The sequence below is a fragment of the Tupaia chinensis genome, unplaced genomic scaffold, assembly GCF_000334495.1.
Source record: "Tupaia chinensis unplaced genomic scaffold, TupChi_1.0 Scaffold147312_1, whole genome shotgun sequence".
Taxonomy (NCBI): Eukaryota; Metazoa; Chordata; class Mammalia; order Scandentia; family Tupaiidae; genus Tupaia; species Tupaia belangeri.
Window position 1 is genome coordinate 3175304 of NW_006207163.1, and position 21187 is coordinate 3196490.

Here is a 21187-nt window from a genome sequence, read left to right on the forward strand (position 1 = left end):
TACATTAAATCAGAAAGTTTTAATGCCATTTTAAAAAGTTTGACTATTCCATTCCGTTGGAGACTGGCCGCCATTTTTTCTTTCACTGTATCATACCACTAAAAATACTTAACTGTTTACCATGTAAATAATCACCATTTCATAACATATCTATCAATACCCAATAAATACCCAATAAAGGCTGTATAATAATTACACATACACATGTGACCTTAGGTTCCTTGACATATTCTACTTCCACTGCCCCCATCTTCTCTCCTGGCTTCATCCAAATATTCACCACATTTGCACCTGCTTGCAAGCAGCTGCAAATTGTTAAGGAAGCCACACACCTGGGCTGACTTTTATGACTTTAAACTAATTACCAAAAATCTCAGCTGAGTATTCAAGTATATTTTCATAATGAATTTGTGGCTAGATAATAGATATTACTTTTCTCCATCTGTTTGTACCTCTTAGTCTTCTGAAAGAAAGAAAATAAATGGTAGTTTTATTTTAATTAAATTAAAGGAATAATAGAAAAAAAGATGTAATTGTTTGCAAAAGTAAGTTTGTGGTCTATTACTTATGTTGATTATAGTATTGAGTGATTTTTGCTGGAAAGAAGTTACCTGGTAATTATTTCGTGTTTTAATTCTTACTTCTCGACTGTAATTCATTATTCATTTAGGAAAACAATTTTTTTGAGAGGTTTTTGCTATAGGGCACATGCGCTGGCCAGAGAGACAGAGACAGAAAGTGAGAAATCACCCCCCAAGGGGGATGGCCATGCCGCAATCCCTTCTCCTCCATTCTCCTCTTGGGATCTTGGGCACACACGCACACGCGCCTGGCGTGACTTTTTTTAAGCCACGGGGTCGGGGACTCTAACCGCGGTCAACTACATGGGAGTCCTGCGACATAGCCATTATGCTAACTGCTAGTCCCAGAAAACAAATTTTTTGAAAGGCGAATATATATATTTTTTCTTTTAGAGAGATTTTTACTATAGCGTATATTGCTCACTGGACAGAGAGACTGAAAGTGAGAAAATCACCCCCCACCCCAGGTGGGATGGCCATGCTGCAATCCCTTATTCTCCATTCTCATCTTGGGATCTTGGGCACACGTGTACATGGACCTGGTGTGAGTTTAAACCACTAGGTCTGGGACTTGAACCACGGTCAACTACATGGGAGTCCATTGATGTAACCATTATGATCTGCTGGTCCCTTAAAAAGAGGACACTTTTTTCTTCTGTAGTAGACACATACTGTTGCCACATTTTTATCTAAAAGATGCATTGCTCAAGAGATTTGATTTAATTGTAATTTTTTTTTTGAGAGATTTTTGCTATAGGGTGCATGCATTTGCTGGAGAGACAGAAAGTGAGACATCACCTCCGGTGGGGGGATAGCCATGCTATAATCCCTTCTTCTCCATTCTCTTTGAATTTTGGGCATGTACACGCACACAAAGTGTGTGAGTTTGAAGCCTCCAGGTCTGATATACAAATTGTTGTCGACTATGTGAGAGTCCAGCGACATAACCATTATACTATCTGATGGTTCCATTATTTTCTTTTTAATTTATTTATTCATTTATTTCTCTCATGAAAGAGAGAGAGAGATAGAGAGAGAGAATGAGATTTAAAGTGAGATAAAGACAGGCATCCCTAATAGAGTCCCCACACCATAATCCCCTCTCTGTCTAAACTAACCATGAATGAATGCTCCAGATGCTCAGAGATGTCCCAGAAAATGAATCCAAGATTTTCCCAGGTGGATCCAGTTGTGTTATCAGTGTGCCACCAGTTCTGTTACCATTGTGCTGTCAACTGACCCCAGCTGAAAACATTTCATAATCCAAAGACAACATAATTAAATTCAAGACTAAATTTTCTTTGAGAATATGAAGAGTGAGAATGTGCATGTATGTGTGCACATGCTCATTCTTGGAGCAAGAAAATTTAAAAGAACTCAGATTTTCTTTGCTATCATGTTAACTTTTATTTGTGTAGCATTATTTCTTATATTCTGTAGTACACTCTCCCTAAATGAACTAATTAACTCCTTCATGTATAATAATGACCTCTGTCCATCTTTAATAGATTTTATATTTAACTTCCTCTAAGGTATTACACACTAGAGCACATATGTAGCACAGCCTCAAATATTAATAAATATCTATAACATATTGTTATAACAAAATATTTAAAATTGCATAATAGTATGGAAATAATAGCAACAAAACAAACAAATCCTTTACAGAAATATCGATGCCCACAAAAGCAGCAGGGAAGCTCTCCTGTCAGTTAAAGTGATTACACAGTGTGAAACCGCACATTCAGTTTGCAGTTCACTTCATCTCTGAGATTACTCCAATTCTGGACAGTGCTTTTAAATTAAAGGATTTACATAATTTCAGAATGAACACACTAAGGGAGACTTATTAATGCTTTTATTATAAAACTTAAAATTGCACACCATTCTTACATACATCAATTCACTTTATAATGTTTTTACGAATCAACAGTTACTCATCTTCCTCTTCATTACATCCCCTGGAGTTTTACTGGCTTTCCTAAACATCATCTCAACAGTCAATAATGTGGTTTGGTGAGGATACCCAAAATGCAATTCTAGGGGAAAAACATAATTGGCTTAAACCAATGAGTTTATACTCTTCCCTTAAATGGAAATATTCTGATGAGGAAATGAAGTGAGTTCTTCCTTGTACTACTGGGAGGGAGAGTTTTCCACCTCTTTCAGATGTGGCAGTATGTAGAAGCTACTGCCATTAAGGTAATGCTGCAGGCTAGTAGAGTTAATACACACTTAGGAGGTAGAACCAAGAGAGAATAGCCAGGTATAATTACATCACTTGAGCAAGCAATTCTGATTTTTGAAACTAGTTCTTCCGCTGCATTTTCAGTTTACATGAGGTAATACACCTTACTCTTTTACTTAAACATATCATATTAGTCACGGTTCTCCAGAAAAACACAGAATCAATGGGTTTATGTGTGAATGAATTTCCTCCTTCCCAGCATCACTGATTACATGATGTTCACCCACATTGAGAAGGACAATGTACTTTACAGAATCCATAGTTTCAAATGCTAATGTCACTCAGTACTAATCTTATCCAGAAACACTGTCTTACACAAACCCAGAAATAATTTTTTTTTGAGAGGTTTTTGCTATAGGGCGCGTGCACTCGCCAGACAGAGAGAGACAGAGAGATAGAAAGTGAGAAATCTCCCCCCAGAGGGGATGGCCACGCCGCAATCCCTTCTCCATTCTCCTCTCGGGATCTTGGGCATGCATGCACATGCGCGCGGTGTGAGTTTAAGCCACCGGGTCCGGGACTTGAACCATGATCGACTACATGGGAGTCCAGCGACATAGCCATTACGCTAACTGCTGGTCCCCCCAGAAATAAATTTTACCCGTATATCTAGACATCTTCTGTTCTACTCAAGTTGATACATAAAATTAGCTATCACATACATTAATGTATCAAATTGTATTTTCTATTCCATGTGAATGAAAATGTTATATATTTCATTACTGAATCTTTGAATTTTATTTGATTTGATTTTTCTCATCATAACCTCTATTATGTCATCAATGCCCTTTCCATGAGACAATGAATCTTTGTTCTTTGAATCATATTCCTTCCAACTCCTTGAGTAGTTCTTTAGTTTTCCCTTTCTCAGCCGCACTGTTCTTTCCTCCTCTAAAGTTCTATTCACTAAAATCTCCCAATTTAAAGCATCACTCAGTTGAAGGGGTATATTCCAGTTAAAAGACTAGTCACCAGAACAAAACCTTCTTTTGTCTTCACAAATTCACTTTGCAATTAAATTCCTCTGTTGTGCCATAGTGAAAAGTGCTGGTGGTGTCTGTACTGTTACTACTTTATTTTTTAGAACATTCCAATCTGGATTTCATCATGACCAGTTTATCCAGAGTCACCATTTTTCAAATAAACAGAAAACATTACTTTTCTCAATCCCATTTGAACATAAATTACTCTACACAAGTTTATCCTTCCTTTTACCGTAAAGGTTTTCCTTGGTCACTGCATTTTGTTATCAGACTCTACAATTTTTTAAGTTAATTTTAATTTACATTTAATTACTGTACATCTTTACAGTGTGCATGATTTTCTCATCATGAATATGATGCATATAAGTCATCAAAGACATTATCATATACATTATAATCAACACATAACTTTTAATTTTTGTGTCTACTAAATGTTTTGTTTGTTCTTTTTCCCTGATCCCCTCCCTCCCACCCAATATTCTTCACATCCTATTACACATTTTTTCAATTCACTTGTCTGTTCTTGGACATTTGGGTTGACTCCATGTCTTAGCAATTGTGAATAATGCTTCAATCAACATAGTTGTGGTAGTGTTTTTCCAACTGAGTGTTTTTCTATCCTTTGGGAAGATACCTAAGAGTGGAATTATTGGGTCCTTCGGTAGTTCTATTTGTAGGTTTTTGAGAAATCTCCATTATTCTCCATAGAGGTTGTACTAGTTTACATACTCTCCAATAGGACATGAGGGTTCCTTTTCACGACAGCCTCAGCAAATTTACCATTCTTTTACTTTTTTTTAATCTTAGTCATTCTGACCAGGATTAAGTAGTATCTTATTGTGCTTTTGATTTGCATACCCCTGTGTCAATAGATGTTGAGCATTTTTAAATATACTTTTTGGCCATTTATAGGCCTTCCTTGAAAAGTTGTTCAGACTGTACATTTTAATATACTTTTGATTTCTTACTCAGCTCTCCTTTTTTTCCCTTGAAGTCCCTCTTTTATCTGTCTTCTGTTTTCTTTTTCTTTACAGTGCTATGTTTTTATGTAACTTTATTTAATCCTATGACTCAAGGGATGATTGTGCTGATGTTCTAAAATGTACATCTCTTTTTAGAGATTTTTACTATAGGGCACATGCACTCACTGGAGAGACAGAAAGCAAGAAATCACCCCCCAGGGGAGATGCATGTCACAATCCCTTCTCCTCCATTTTCCTCTTGTGAGCTTGGTGCACACAAACACACACACACACACACACACACACACACACACACACACATACACACGTGCCCAGTGTGAGTTCCAAGCCTCCAGGTCCAGGACTGGAGCTGTGGTCAACTACATGGGAGTCCAATGATGTAACCATTGTTCCATCTGCTGTTCCCCTAAATGAATATCTTAATCCAAAACTTATTCTATGATCTGATTCATGTCTGACATCTCATTTTACATTTTTTTCTTATAATGCCTATTTATTAAGCAACTATCAAGTACCTTACAGTGTTTTTTTCTTGAGATACATCATTGAATAGAATAAATATTTTGAATAGGGTAAACCATTTTTTTTCTATAAAAGGGCAGATAGCAAATATTTTGGACTTTGCATCCAATATGGACTCAAATGCAATTCTGCTGTTGTATCATGAAATTAGCCAAACATGATATGTAAATAAATGGGTGTGCTTATTTTCTCATAAAATTTTGGTTGCAAAAATCATTAGCAGGCCACATTTGTATCATGGGACATTGTTAACTGACCCTCTTTTATTAAATTACTCATGGGTATCTCATGGAAGATAGAACTCTTAATTTCCCTCTAATATCTTTACTTGTTCAGTATTTACAAGCTCAATAAATGGTATCATGAGTAATTTCATCAGTCAATCAAAAAAGAAGTGTGGTATAACTTTTTGTATCTTCCTTTCATATCTCATCAAAGGTTAGTTTCTCAATGTCACAAATTCTGTTCCCACAAAACACTCCTATTCATCCATTTCATTACAAATTCAGAAAACCATTTTTTTCTTATTAGTCTAGTGCAAAAAGATGTCTAATTTTACTCACAGCTTTCTCTCTTACCCTCCCTGTGCATTCTCCAAAACAGATGATATTTTAAAAATGTAAACCAAATCATGTTATCCTTCTACTGGAAACAATTCAATAAATTCCCATTGCTCTTTGAATTAATATCAAATATGTATGATTCAACGATTCAACATTGTTGGAATTCTTTCAGTTTTCTGAATATACTAAGGTCTTGACAGTCTGATAGAGTTCGCATCCACTATTTCTACACCTAGTATTTTCTTCCCTCAACTTTGGCATGCCCAACTCCTCCTATATCCTTGCTAATATGCTGCCAACATTTATTTCCTATGCTAGTTTCTGTCATAAAATGTAATTTCTTTGTTACTGTCTGTCTCTTTCCCAAGGGTACAAAATCCTTGAATGCAGGCTTCCTGAATTTCCACAGAATTCTCAGCAGTACAAAGCATAATGCTTATGTCTATAAATATTTAATAACTAAGTGAATAAATAAATCTATCTTTATTTTACAAACAATAAAGGAACATAATATCCTAATAGAGACATTTTATTTATTTATGTTCTTGAGCCTTGTAGTTCTTTATAATCAAAATTTGTTTATTCTTTAGCTATCTAACTTAATCATTCTATAAATGTTTACATATAGAGTTTCTAAACCTCAATATTACTGACTTTTTAGCAGAATACTTACATTTTGTGAAGCTATTCAGTGAAAGGTAGGATACACAGCAGATTCCCTGTTTTTTTACTGACTATTTATCAGTGGCATCTTGTCTTTCCCCACATCCTGCCCAGTTGTTAGAGACAAAAGTTGCTGTGAAGAAAAGTATGAAGTACAGTTGAATTATATTACAGAAAGACTTCGCCTAAATTTGAGGTTGGAAAAGCATATTTTTGAGAAGTGATTCTAAGGTATTAGGGCTCTAAAAGAACAGGCCAATAAAAGGAGATTGAGTATGAGGAACTGGCATAGAGAAAAAGAGCATTCCAGACAGAGGAACAAAGCATGGCCCATTAGAAGAAGTGCAAACAAAATGCCAGTCTACCTGAAGTACAGAGGGCCAATTCATCATATAAAATCTGGAGCAGTCGGCAGGTGCAGGATCATGTTTACACAGGTGCACTCCGTTAAAAATTTGGTGCTTTATTCTACAGAAGTCATAAAAGGGAAGGACATGATCAGAGATAAATTTTTAAAATTCACTCTGAATTATCTGAATAAAATGGATCAGTGGGCTAAGCAGGGCCAGTAAAGTGAACAGAAAGAGTCTGAGTAGTGTTTACATGCCAGGTGATTGTGAAAGTACCAAGGAAAGAGAAAAGTGGGCAGAATAGAGAATATTTTATGAGCTTGGTGATTAAAAGGATGCTAGGGCTATGGATGAAAGGATTATAATACAGCAACAGATTCAACAGCTATATTTTGCTAAAGCTAGATCCACAATTCAAAATAACAAACAGATTATCTCAGATAGTATAAGTGTACTTTTAGGGTCAGAGGAACTTTTTCAAGTAATTATTTATTTTATTTTACTTATATTAATATTTTAAAATCTGGTACAGGGCATGTGCACTCACCAGAGACAGATAAAGAGATGAGAGAGAGAGAGAGTGAGAGAGAGAAAGAGAGAGAGAGAAAAAGTGAGAAAGCAAGCTGTCAGATCCAGGACTCAAGCCACAGTTGGCCAAGTGTGAGTCCAGTGCCTTAACCACCATGCCACCTGCTGACCCGAAAGGAACTTAAAAAAAAAAAGAATTATTTTATTTAACTTTATTTATTTGTTTATTTATTTATTTAAATTTGACCAGAAAGGGACAGAGTGAGAGTGAGAGCAAGTGAGAGAGAGAGAGAGAGAGAGAGAGAGAGAGAGAGAAACCAACCACCAGGTCGAGGACTTAAACCGTGGTTGGCCATGTGGGAGTCCAGCACTCTTAACCATCATGTCACCTACCAACCCCCCGAAGGAACTCTTAATATTAATAATCTGACATTTAAAATATTGCTCTTTTGATTTATTTTTAATTTTAGATAATTCTATATATTATTATCTGCTACTGCCTAACAAATGACTACAAATTCTGCAAGTTAAAACTATGTATATTTACTTTTTCACAGTTAGGAGTCTAGCCATGGCTTTGATGGGTCCTGTAATTCAGAACCACTCACAAGCTGCAAAGAATCAACTAGGGCTGTGGTCTAATCTGAAGGCTTGACTTTAAGAGGATCTACTTCAGACCCATTCAGTACTTGTTGACAGGATTCAGTTTCTTGTAGACCTTGGAACTGAGGCCCTCAGCTGCTTACAGAATGTTGGCTAGAGTTTTCTCTCAGGTCCTTATCTTGGGGGCCTTTCTGCTTGGCATCTTACTTCATCAAATTTTATAAGAAAGAGAATCTGCTAGTGATGTATCTTGTTACCTAATCATGGAAATGACTCCCTATCAGCATTGTAATTTTCTTTTGGTTAGAGCAAGGTACTCAGGGGAAGGGATTACATGAGGTCACACAAATACCAGCAGGATGGTGGGATCTTTTTGTGCCATCTTAAAGAGCTATTCACCTCATCCTAAGTGTGATATCAAGGACATAGTTTAAAATAAAATGAATCGAACATGAATTTGCTTGTATTGAAAGGTATGATTGTAAAATAAATGTTTTTCTTAAAATTAGTCCTCAGGATTACATTTACACCTATTTTGGAAGTTAATATGTAACATGGAGGGGAACCAGCAGTTAGCGTAATGGCTATGTCGCTGGACTCCCACGTAGTCGACCGCGGTTCGCGTCTTGGACCCGGTGGCTTAAATCTCACGCCGGGCGCGTGTGCGTGCGTGCCCAAGATCCCGAGAGGAGAATGGAGGAGAAGGGATTGCGGCGTGACCATCCCCCCTGGGGGGTGATTTCTCGCTTTCTGTCTCTATGTCTCTCTCTCTGTCTGTCTGGCGAGCGCACGCGCCCTATAGCAAAAAAAAACCTCTCCAAAAAAAAAAAAAATATGTAACATGGAGAAGCAAATATATGTTATATGCAGAACGTGCACATTGAGTGGTAATAATAGATTGGTGTATATATATATTTATATTTTCATTAAATTACCCACTATAGATTGGGTTAGAATTGAGCCGATACTGTGGATGGGTACCTAATGATAACTGCTATGGAATAAACATAAAAGCATAAGTTGCTCTAATTTTCTTTTAAAAAACATCTGATTTTGACAAATCTTATGGTTTGATGCCCTAATAACTTTGTAAAAGTTGTGACACTCAGTATTACTATTATCTTTTTGCCAAGTGCTTTATTTTGCATAACGTTCTATGTAGTTTTTTGAAATGATCTTGATAGACTTTAATCAGGTTCATGTACCTCTGTAAATTGTCAAGCATAAAACACAATATTTGGTCTACACATTTCAGAAGACTGTTAAAATATAACATTTCTTTTTTCCTTTTCTTTTTTTCTTTTTATGCTGTTTTAGTAGTTAGGGGGTTTTCAGAGGATGAAATCTTCCAGATTGTGTTATCGCCTCAACATGATTTATTTTGCTGGATATGGGTGTTACAAGCAGGTATGATTTGGATTGTTTTCACTAGTATTTTCTTTCTTATTTCAAGCTGCTTTGTGAGTGGTATAAATATTCTTTCTATCATTCCAAGTACACATTTTTAAGCTTTAAAAATAACTCAGCTCTATTTCATAAGTCATTTTAGTAAGAATTTTCCATGTAAGTACTTCAGTAAAGGGTGATTATTGTTAAATATCAGTTTTCTATGTTCTGTATTATTCCTGAATGTCAGGTCAGCGCTGCCAATTTTATGATTTAATTATTTGATCCATGATGTCAGACTCTTATTATAAATAATGAACAGTACTTCCTTTCATCTAGAATAAATGTTATTCATGGGGAAATTGGCCAATTTGGAACATAACAAGAAGGGAAGTAAGATAATTTATTAGATTTCTTCTAACTTTGCTCATGTTCAATAATGTACAATGCTCACTGTTAATACTGTCTGCCATGAGTCAGTAAGACTAAAGTCTCAGGTTAACAGTTTTGGTGTATTCTCTTCTTGAAATTTCTAAGTTCCAAGATTACCTCTTCCATTTGCATGTTCATGAACAAAAATATCTGCAAATTAATCCACCTACTTTAATGCCTTTTGCTAATGTTGAACTGTGTATGCTATGTTAATGTAACAAGGAGGATCTAGTAAGAAAAAAAAATCTCCTCATAATTTAGCATATCTAAACTTCTATATTAAACAACAGAGAAAGGAGACCAATATTGAATTATCTAAAGGTTCTTTGATGGAAAATTATCAGAGATTCATACTTCCAACACAAAAGAGAGTATCCAGAAGAAAGTACTTGTCGGGAGAGACGAAATGAAAGCTACTCACTCTAGGGGAAGGAAATAGAAATATTCCCCATACCACAAAAGGGATGATGGTTTATTTCTTATAGCAGGATCTGAGTCCAGCAGAACTGTGCCACTCCAGAGGGGTAGCAGGGTCTCAGAGGAGAATGGAGCCATGGATCATGATCTACTTCGGGAAGCTGAAATATATATCATGAACTTCTTGCCATGGCAGAAATTCCCAGTGAAAACTATGGCAATGGAGAAGTCCACCATTCACGGACCATCTGAACTTAAATAACTGATCATGCTACAGGACCTGGCATTACATGTGTAATAAATAATGAGACAGCAAACTTCAGGACCTACTCAAGTACCTGGTGGAATAAAGAGAGGGAGAACCAAGGGCAGAGGTCTATTTATTTATTAACTACCTGATAAGAGAAATCTGGGTTGTAGACTGGCTAGAATTCATTTTAATTTGATTTAAAAACCCAGTCCCTGAGGAATTTTCTTTCTTTTTGTTTAAAATCTATCATATTACTTTAATTATATTGTTTGCATGTATTTGAGGGATGCAATGAAGTATAAAATAGTCCTTGCCAATAAGAAAGATTTATGAATTCGTGCAGGGCCTGTGTGCATGTTTACCCCAAATCTGGAGAGAATGGAGTAGAAGGGATTGGGATCTAGCTGCCATAACCACCATGTCACTGGCTGGGTCCTCAGAAAATTTATTTTTTCGCTGAAATCATGTGGGAGGGCCCCAGGTTCGGTTCCCAGGTCAACCTGAATGCATTAGGTCTGGATCCTGGATGACTAGAAGGCTGAACAGCTATCGTAGCATGGCAAGAGCTGATCAGAGGGCCTTGTATCTCATATGGCTACATAAAGTACTTTGGGGACCAGCAGATGGTGTAAGGATTCATCACTGGACCCCCACGTAGTTGACCATGGTTTGAGTCCCTAATCTGTTGACTTAAAATTCACACAGGGTGCACGCACATGTGTGTGAGTGTGTGTGCGTGTGTGCCCAAGATCCCGAGAGGAGAATGGAGGAGAAGGGATTGTGGCGTGATCATCCCCCTGGGGGATGATTTCTAGCTTTCTGTCTCTCTGTCTCTCGCTGTCTGTCTGGTGAGCGCACGCGCCCTATAGCGAAAACCTCTCATGCATTGCAATACCATCAAATTAAGGATATTAACATCTATGTCTTTCTCTAATCTTCCTAACCATTATAAAGTCTCATTGCCACCTATACATATATATAAAAATATATGTTTTTTTTTTTGAGAGGTTTTCACTATAGGGCGCGTGCGCTCGCCAGACAGACAGAGAGAGACATAGAGACAGAAAGCGAGAAATCACCCCCAGAGGGGATGGTCACTCCGCAATCCCTTCTCCTCCATTCTCCTCTCAGGATCTTGGGCATGCATGCACATGCGCCTGGTGTGAGTTTTAAGCCACCGGGTCTGGGATGCGAACCGCGGTCGACTATGTGGGAGTCCAGCGACATAGCCATTACGCTAACTGCTGGTTCCTGACCACCTATACATATTTTGAGAGTTTGAAAAAATATATTTTACCACATTTTAAATATATCATGATATCAATTTTAATAGTACCTTCCTAATTTTGAAGTTTAAATGTTTTCCTGTTGCATAAAGAAATGGTCACATTCTCTTACTTTTCCTTACATGCCTGACAGAAAGATGGTTTTAGGCATAAAAAGGATGCCTTTGTTGTTATCTAAATGGATCCAGCACACTAATTCTGCTATTCAGAGCCATCCGATGACTAATCTTATTCGCTTTAATTATAATAAACCCGAAGTGGTGAATTAAAAAAAAGTATTTATGATAGCAGAGACCATAATAACATTAATGCTGCAGTAGTTAAAAAGAAAGAAAATACCTTGAAGTGGCAAACAAAGTAAACCTCCCAGAGAGTGGAGGAGATGCTTTCTAAAATGGGATTTAAAAGGTACATCTTTTGTTTCCTCCAGCAGAGAAGAAATAGACAGGCATCACTGAGTATTTTCTTGTACACAATAAAGGGCAATAAAAATCATTTTGGTGAATTATCTTAATTAACTTGGGCTTTTGGGAGTATATCATTGATACTTAAGATTGTTGAAAAGTGAATCTGGAACAGGAAACACGTATTAGATCACTTTATCAAATGCTGTTAGTCAATTAATTCAATTAATCACTTCTTTTTAATTTTTAAATTATTATTCATTCATTAAATCGTTATACATCATTTAGATTGTGAAGAGACTTTATCCAGCATGATATACACCTCAGTCCAGTCCAGTTGAGAACACCATACACATCCTCCTTGTCAACAGATAATAAACCATATCTGTGTCCCACAAGTGTCTCACCTCTCAATTTCTCCTCCAAATTTCCTATGCTCTTCCCAAATATTCTTGCCTTAGAATAAATGCAAATTTCATTCACTTGCAAATCAATTTTATTAATAAATATATCTGTAAAATAAACATGTAAATCTCTTGTGCATGAGACTCTTCTGTCAGTTTACCTATCTACCCATGAAGCGTTGTAAATAATTTCTCCTGCAATAGGGCCTGGAGTTGGTCATCCTTTCAAATCAGGAGATTCCCTGGCAATGATTGAAACAACCAGGTTCAATCTATGAGCAATCAGTCACCTCGCAACTATATGGATTCTCTCTTTTCCTTCCCTTTCTTTCCCTTTTTTATTTTATTTTTTTAGCCTTAGGGAGTGTGCACTTGCCAGAGATAGAGAGACACGCAAAGACAGTGATAGGGAAACTGAGAAATCACCCCCCCCCCCAGAAGGGATGACCACATCACAATCCCTTCTCTTCCATTGTCCTCCTCAGGTCTTGGGCATGCAAACACACGTGCCCAGTGTGATTTTCATATCACCACGTCTGGGACTCAAACAGCCATCAGCCATGTAGGAGTCCAGTGACATAACCACTATGCCATTTGCTGGTTAAAGGGAACTTTCCTTTATTTCTAAAAGACAATAGGATTACTCAGTAAGTTATCACATGGAAGCCAAGATAGAGTACTGGACTATGGTAGGTTTAAGCTATATTTAAGCTTAAATTATGAAGTTTGTAGAAATCTTTATTAAGCAGAGACTGACAGTCTTTCAAGAGAGAATTTTAGACAATCTGCAGAGAGACCACAGGAACCTGAAGACAAAAGAAATACACAGAGTAGCTTTTATTTTTTCTTTTTGAGAGTTTTTTTTATGATAGTACATATACACTCATTGGAGAGACAGAGAGAAACAGAAAGAGACAGAAAGCCTTCTCTGCTCTCCTCTTGGGATTTTGGGCATGCATACACAATGCACCTGGCATGAGTTTTAATCCACTGGATTCATTACTCAGGCCGTGGTAGACTGCATAGAAGTCCAGCAATGTAACCATTGTGCTATCTGCTGGTCCCAGAGTAGCTTTAAAAAAAAAAAAACAAAAACAAAAAAAAAAACAAAGAAAAAAACCCCCCAAAAAACAAACCCCCAAAAACCAAAAAAACAGTACCTTCTGATTCCTTATTTTTGAATCTGAAGACCTGAATTTATTTTATTTCTTTTCATAATTTCTGATATTTTTCTATGAGTTAGTTTGACTGAGTTGCATTTCCAATGGCCAAAGAACTACCTAGAACACCTAAAAAATGAATTCAGATTATAAATACATGGTTCAACTTTGTAAGTGCAAAAGCACTTTTCATTGTTTGACTAATGTTAAAAAAACTCATTAGGTGTTATAATATCTCGAGAAATTCAAAGTCTAAGGCACATGGACATTTTCTTTTGTCTCTCGCTCTCTTACTCTCTGCATCTATCCCACTCTTCCCGATCCCACTTTATCCAATCCCTTTGTTTCTTTTTACTTCTCTTTGTGTGTTTGCTTTCTTTTTTCTTATCAACTACTTTTCCTATTTGTTGGGCTGCAGACAAATTATGACCAGTAACAGCTTTTGGATTTACCTATTCTCTGCTTTATATACTGAAACGAGGGTGCTATCTCTTTATTCATTCCCGGCAACAGAGAAGATACTAGCAGAAAAAAAATAGAAGTCCAACTCAAGTATAAGAAACTTTTTAACCCTATGCCTGAGTCCCTCTATACCAAAGAGCTCTCTTTGCAAATATTCTCTGTTTATGTTGTGATTTGTTAGTGAAATACTTATGTTGTATTCGCTGTGTTACTTTTTATTTTTTTTTAAATTATTTTATTTAATTTTATTGATTCATTCATTTATTCTAATTTGACCAGAGAGAGCCACACACATATACACACAAACACACACACACACACACACACACAGAGAAAGAGAGAGAAAGAAAGTGAGAAAGCAAGACAGGACACCCAGGGTTCGAACCATGGTCGGTCTGCCATGTGGGAGTGTCCAGCGCTTTAACCACCATGCCACCTGCTGGTCCCCATTTTTTAGTTTGTTTTTTAATTGCTTATTTAATCCTCTGTGAGAGAGACACATAGAGAGACAGGCATCCTCAGCATGATCCCCATACCATGATCCACTCTCAACCTCAGCTAGTCCTGATCATGGGCATGTGTGTTCATACCCAGCAAGCTCAGTGAGGTACCAAGACAGAAGCCTTTTCCAGTTGCATGATTGCTGTGCCATCTTCTGGCCTTGGACTTGGTATATTCCAAATGCGTTACAAAAGCAACCTTATCAAACAAATTTAGTATATTGTGGAGTTAAGTTTTTTTTAAATTAAAACATTTAAACATTATAATTATTATCATTTATTACACATTCAGTCGCTACACAGCATTTAGCTCGTATAGAGAATTTACCCAACACAAAATACACCTCAGACCAGTCCAGTTGAAAATACTATACAGAGCTAAGTTTTTAAAGGTAGGTATTCTATTTGATGAATCTTGTTATCTCTTGAAACTAACACAATATTTGTAAATATACAGAAGCTACTTACTACATTTTTCTTAAACAACAGCAAATAATTTAATGGAAAAAAAAATAAAACAAAACACACACACATGAAAAATCCCCAAGAGTTAATGATCTGATCTGAAATGGCTAGCCATGCTTTCTATCTTGCTTTGGGAGTGTTTGTCTCCTCTCAAAGACTGGAAATTTGCACTGGAACCCAACCTCATTTCTGGAACCGTGTTCCCTATAAAATTTTTTTCTAGCTTGTCTAAATGTCATGTATTTCTGGCTGCTCTTATTTTGTTCTCTATACATGCCAGGCCATTATGTATTGACTTTCTGTTTTTTTTTTTTTTTTTTTAACTTGGTTTCTAATTTCATCCTTCATGCTCTGTAAGTTGGTCTTTCTTTTCTAATTCTATGTGTGTAATAAAGATTAATGACTTACATTGAATACTTAAAGAAAAGATCAATAAATGAAAAATTTGGGCCAGCAGGTGATGTGGTAGTTAAGGAGGCTGGTTACATCACCGACTTCATGGTTCAAATCCCTGACATCAGGCATGTGCATATGTGTGCCCAAAAGCCCAAGAGGCAAAGAAAGGAGAACAGATTGTGTCATGGCCATCCCTTGTGAGAGGTGATTTCTCTGTTTCCCTCTCTCTGTGTCTCTGGTGAGTGCACATGCCCCAGAGTAAAAAAGAAAATTAAAAATAATAAATAAAGGGAACCAGCAGTTAGCATAATGGCTATGTCGCTGGACTCCCACGTAGTCGACCGTGGTTCGTGTCCCGGACCCGGTGGCTTAAAACTCACGCCGGGCGCGTGTGCGTGTGTGCCCAAGATCCCGAGAGGAGAATGGAGGAGAAGGGATTGCGGTGTGACCATCCCCCCTAGGGAGTGATTTCTCGCTTTCTGTCTCTATGTCTGTCTCTGTCTGTCTGGCGAGGGCACGTGCCCTACAGTGAAAATCTCTCCAAAATAAATAAATAAACAAATAAATGAAAGAGTTTAGTGGAATTAAATCTATGAAACAAAGTATAATATTATTGAACGTGGCTTTGTATATTTATATTGACTTTTTGTAAATATTATTTGGATGTAATGAAATATTCAATATTCCTCCCTATGCCTTTCATGTCATGATATCCAGTTACTACATGGGAAATGACTGTGTGTGTGTGTGTGTCTGTGTGTGTGTTTGTGTATGTGTGTAGTTTTATTTGTTGTCTGTTTGTTTGTTTTAGAGGATTTGATACAATGTTCAAGGTTTAGTAGACAACAAATTTTTCTTGTGAAAAAAATATAGTGGATATTTATATTTTGACAATAGATCTCTACTTTTACTCAGTCTGACCACTCCCCTCCTGTTCTTGTAGCCATGTATTTGGCTGAAGTTGCCTGCCAAGGCCCATATGCTTTAATAAGTAAGTTTTATCACCATGTCATCAAGTGACTATGTTTATTAGAATTACAAAAATCTGATGAACAGAAAATACATATGGCTTCTATGGACTGCTTCTTTATAGTGTTTAGGAAACATGATTGGCATAGTCTTTCGAGTTTAAACTCTGAGATTATTAACTAGAAGTAATACAGCTGTACCAGAAGTTCTCAAAGTATTTCAAACTCTTGTCAGTCTTTATTTCTGACTACTCCCTTCCATAACCGCAATGGAAATAAAAAAAAAAAATCAGGGAAAAGATAAAAATATAGGGTCAACAATGTTGAAAAGTCTCTTCCTCCAACAATGCAAAGGCAACTGGTCTGTTCCCAGTGGCAGAGAAGAGAACCAAAAACCAAAGGTCTTGTGAGACTACAAACTTGTAGAGCTTAGCCAAGACCATTTTGCTGTCTCATGCTGAGATCCTTGTAAATCTTAAAGCTGTTTCAGGAAGTAACTGAGCCATCTCAGAAGTGGGTGTGGACTCATCTCAAATTCCTCTGAATTCCTAGCTACTCACCACCACCCAAACACTTTTTAACTTTCCTTTGGAACAAAAATAATGTGGAGAGTTTTCCTAGACACGACAACACTAAAAAAAATAAAAAGGTTATAAGAATCAACATTCTTTTAACAAAGGTAAAGAAGACAAGATTGTCTTAATCATCTGTGAGCTATAGCTATACAATTTCAATTTTATTACTGTAGGTTCCAGGAAGCAGTGAGGGGTATTGTATGATGCCTAAAAGCAGGTTTGTAATCTTGGAACTGGTTCAAAATGTTCCTCTAGTCTACCTGTGAAACAGAATGCAAAAATGTTTTGCTAACTTTCCCTTCCCACTCCCATTCACAACTGACATGGCCTTCGATAGAGCAAGAAGTTTCATCTCTATGAAGATGATGATAATTATTAATTTTGAATTAGTTTATGATTATTTCAGGTAGCATATAGTTCAAAATAGTTACAAATACTTAATAATTTTATCATAAACGTTTTGTTTATTGTTAGCTACAAAATACTGTAGTATAAAAAGTATTAACAAACAATTTTGGGATAGTATTTTAATAAGTAATCAAAAGTGAATTTAAGTTGATAGTTTAATAGGTGCAGAGGACTTCTTAATCCTTGTCTGCCTGTATAAAATTCCATAAAATGTAAAAGTAGACAAATATAAGAAGGATTATATATATATATATATATATAGTACAAAAAACATAAAGGGACATTCAAAATAAATTCCTAGATTTGCTACAATTTTCTTTCTTTTTTTTTTGAAGAGATTTTGCTACAGGGCGCGTGCACTCGTCAGAAAGACAGAGAGAGACAGAGAGACAGAAAGCGAGAAATCACCCCCCAGGGGGAATGGCCACGCCACAATCCCTTCTCCGCCATTCTCCTTGGGATCTTGGGCATGCATACACATGCACCTGGCATGAGTTTAAGCCACCGGATCTGGGACTCCATGAGAGTCCAGCGACATAGCCATTACACTAACTGCTGGTACCGTGTTATAATTTTTATATAGAGAAACCTTGGAAGGTAACATCCACTGAAAAAGGAAAAAGTCATGTTAAAGTATGTAGCCTAAAACCAGAAAAGTTAGTGCAATTAACGTTTTTTTTTTTTTTTTTTTTGAGAGCTATTTTTGCGAAAAGTGTTGCAAATTAACTTTTTTTTTTTTTTTTTTTTTTTTGAGAGAGATTTTTGCTATAAGGCGTGTGTACTTACTGGAGAGACAGAAAGCAAGAAATCATCTCTCAGGGCTGATGGCCACACTGCAATTCCTTCTCTTCCATTCACCTCTTAGAATTTTGGGGATGCATGCACATGCACACGGCATGAGTTCCATGCTTTGGCTCCAGGACTCTAGCTATGGTTGACCATGTGGGAGTCCAGCGCCTTAACCACTATGCCAACTGTTGGCCCAGTGAAATGAACTTTTTACAAACTATACAGGAGGGTCCAGGTGATGACACAACTGTGACACAATGTGAGAATGGACCCGACATGAGAAAGTCCCTGGTTTTTGTCCTGGAAGCTCTCGTGTCCACTGGGTGTGGGCATGCACATAGTCTGGGCTGACGGAAACGGGGAGTGGATTGCAATATGAGAATATGAGAATTCTGTTGGAGTGAACCTGTGCCTTGTACTCGCCTTCCCTGTCTAATGAAATAAATGAAACAATATACTTTTTAAAAAGTATGGTATATAAATGGCACCAATACAGTGCAATAAAGAAAAATATTGTTATTTTTCTCATAAAAAGCAACTTGCTTAGTTGGAATGTTAACTACAATTTACTGAATACTTACTATTAGGTCATCAAAAAAGTAATGACATGTATTTTTATGCAAAAATGTGATATGACTTTTCTAATGACTCAATATTTTCTAAGCATTATTATAACTGTGAAACATTTAACATGTATTTTGCCATTATTGGGAGAGTATACTGTAAGTTGAGGGGAAATCCAGAAGTTTTGGAAAACGATGAAGTATGGCATCATTTATTATCAAATTGAATAAAGATGGGCTTTTCAGATCTCCTGGTCTGAGATTTTGTGCAAATCTTTGTAGCAGATAATGCTTTTAGATAGTTACAGAGAATTCATCTTCAGAGATTCATAGTAATGTATGACATTTTTGGGAAACTACTAAACAACTTTGAGAGTATTCCATTTATTTTGGATTAGACAAATATAGCCACAAAGACATTGCTACTCACCTTTGTGTTTCAAATTACATTGTTTTAGAACACACAGAGTAAACAATGGTTCTGCAAACCAGAATTATAATTAAAGATTTCGGACTTTCTTTTTTTCTTTTGATGGCAAAGTGTGTGTGTGTGTGTGTGTGTGAGTGCATGCACAGAAGTGACAGAGAGAGAGAGAGACAGAGAGAGGAGAAAGAGAGAGATAAGCACCTTCAGTAGGGTCTGGTCATCCTTGCAATTACCTTCCCCCAGTCTTTCAGTTCCTTCGGACCCTGGGTGACTGTGTGTGCCCCCAGCCTGCTTTCAGCCTAACCTAGAGATCTGAACTCATGCTTGGCCATGTGACCTCAGGCCTTGCTAGTGTGTCACTGGGGCTGGGCCAAGTTTATACTTTTTAAGAGGGAAATATGTGCAGGAATAGAAAACACTAAGAATCTTAAAGATCCCAAAGTATTGAGTTCAGTTAATAGCACAAAATCAGATGAGGGAAAATCAAATAAAGTTTCTTGATTAGAGAAAAATGTGATTTTTCCACCTCCTGATTCTATGGTTTGAATTCTGAACCAGAGCCTCAGCAACATTTTAAACACTTGCAGATTGAAACATTATTCTCTTCAGGCAGCATTACCCATGGAGGCTACCTATGTTGGAAAACAACTCCGTTATTGGTTGTTATCGCCAGTCATAATGGACACCATCACTGGAAACTACGAAGTAGTTAGGAAATTACAGTTTCTGCGAAAATGATAGTTTTGGTGTGGTAGACCTTTTCATAGAAAAAACTATAGAGCTAGTTTATGAGCAACTGAAGAAAAGATACGGTCTGGTCACAGGTTTGTACATTTAATCCTTATGACAAGTCCTGTGAACTATATATTATTATTATTTTTTTAACAATAAACACCTTTATTACAGAGTGAAGATAGGAAGGTTTATTTGCCTTTCCTGGTTTTGATTTTCCTCAGGTAGAACTCCAGCTCCTTGCTCTCCAGCACGTAGCCATCGGCGCGGCTGCACTGGCCTAGTCTGGATGCAATGCAGGCAAGCAGCTTGCCGTGCTGGATCTGCTCCTCCAGGAGACTGCTGATTTTGGCATTCTTTTTCCTTTCATCGTAGTTCTTCTGAATTTTCTTTGATCGCCTTTTATTTAAAATCTCTTCCTCCTCAGGAGTCAGCTTGGCCCCCTTCTTGCGGCCCAGGGGCAGTGCATAGTGGGACTTGTACCACTGTCGGTAGGGTGTGCTGTCAACGAGCACGATGCAGTTCTTCACCAGGGTCTTGGTGCGCACTGACTCGTTATTGGATGCGTTGTAGACAGCATCGATGATCCTTGTTTTGTGTGTACAACACTCTGAGCCCCAAGAAAAGTTCCCGACGTCCAGTCTCAGGGAGCGGTGTTTCTTCTTACCTCCCTGCACACGGACTGTGTGTATGCGGTGGGGGCCAATCTTAGTGTTGGCAGCGGGGCGTCCCAGCTCATACTTCTGCTTCTTATGGTAGGGCTTTCTTTCTCTTGCCCCCGGTCTTGCCGCGCTTATGCCAGTTGTCCCGAGAGATACCCATCACTCGGCATCGGCTGGAAAGAGCTGAACTATATATTATTCTCTTCATCTATAGATGAAGGTATTGACACTTAACACCCTGAAGTAATTTTTCCAAGGTTCCGTACCTAGTCTGGAGCAGAACCAAAAAGCAGCCACCTTACATCATTCATTCAGTCCACGTTTACATTACAATAAAATATTATATTCACCATAGTCTAATGTGTGAAACTCAATTTGATATATGAAAGATAGTAGTGTCCATTTTTAGTGTCCATAGTGAAGAAAACATTGACACAATCTTTTCATTTTTATAGGCTATACTGAGTACATGCCTCT

At 37.2% G+C, this 21187-nt stretch overlaps 1 pseudogene; it reads right to left on the reverse strand.

The window, feature by feature from the left end:
* Positions 1–20239: 20239 nt before the first annotated feature.
* LOC102474119 (40S ribosomal protein S8 pseudogene) lies at positions 20240–20870 on the reverse strand (annotated as a pseudogene).
* Between the last annotated feature and the right edge of the window lie 317 nt (positions 20871–21187).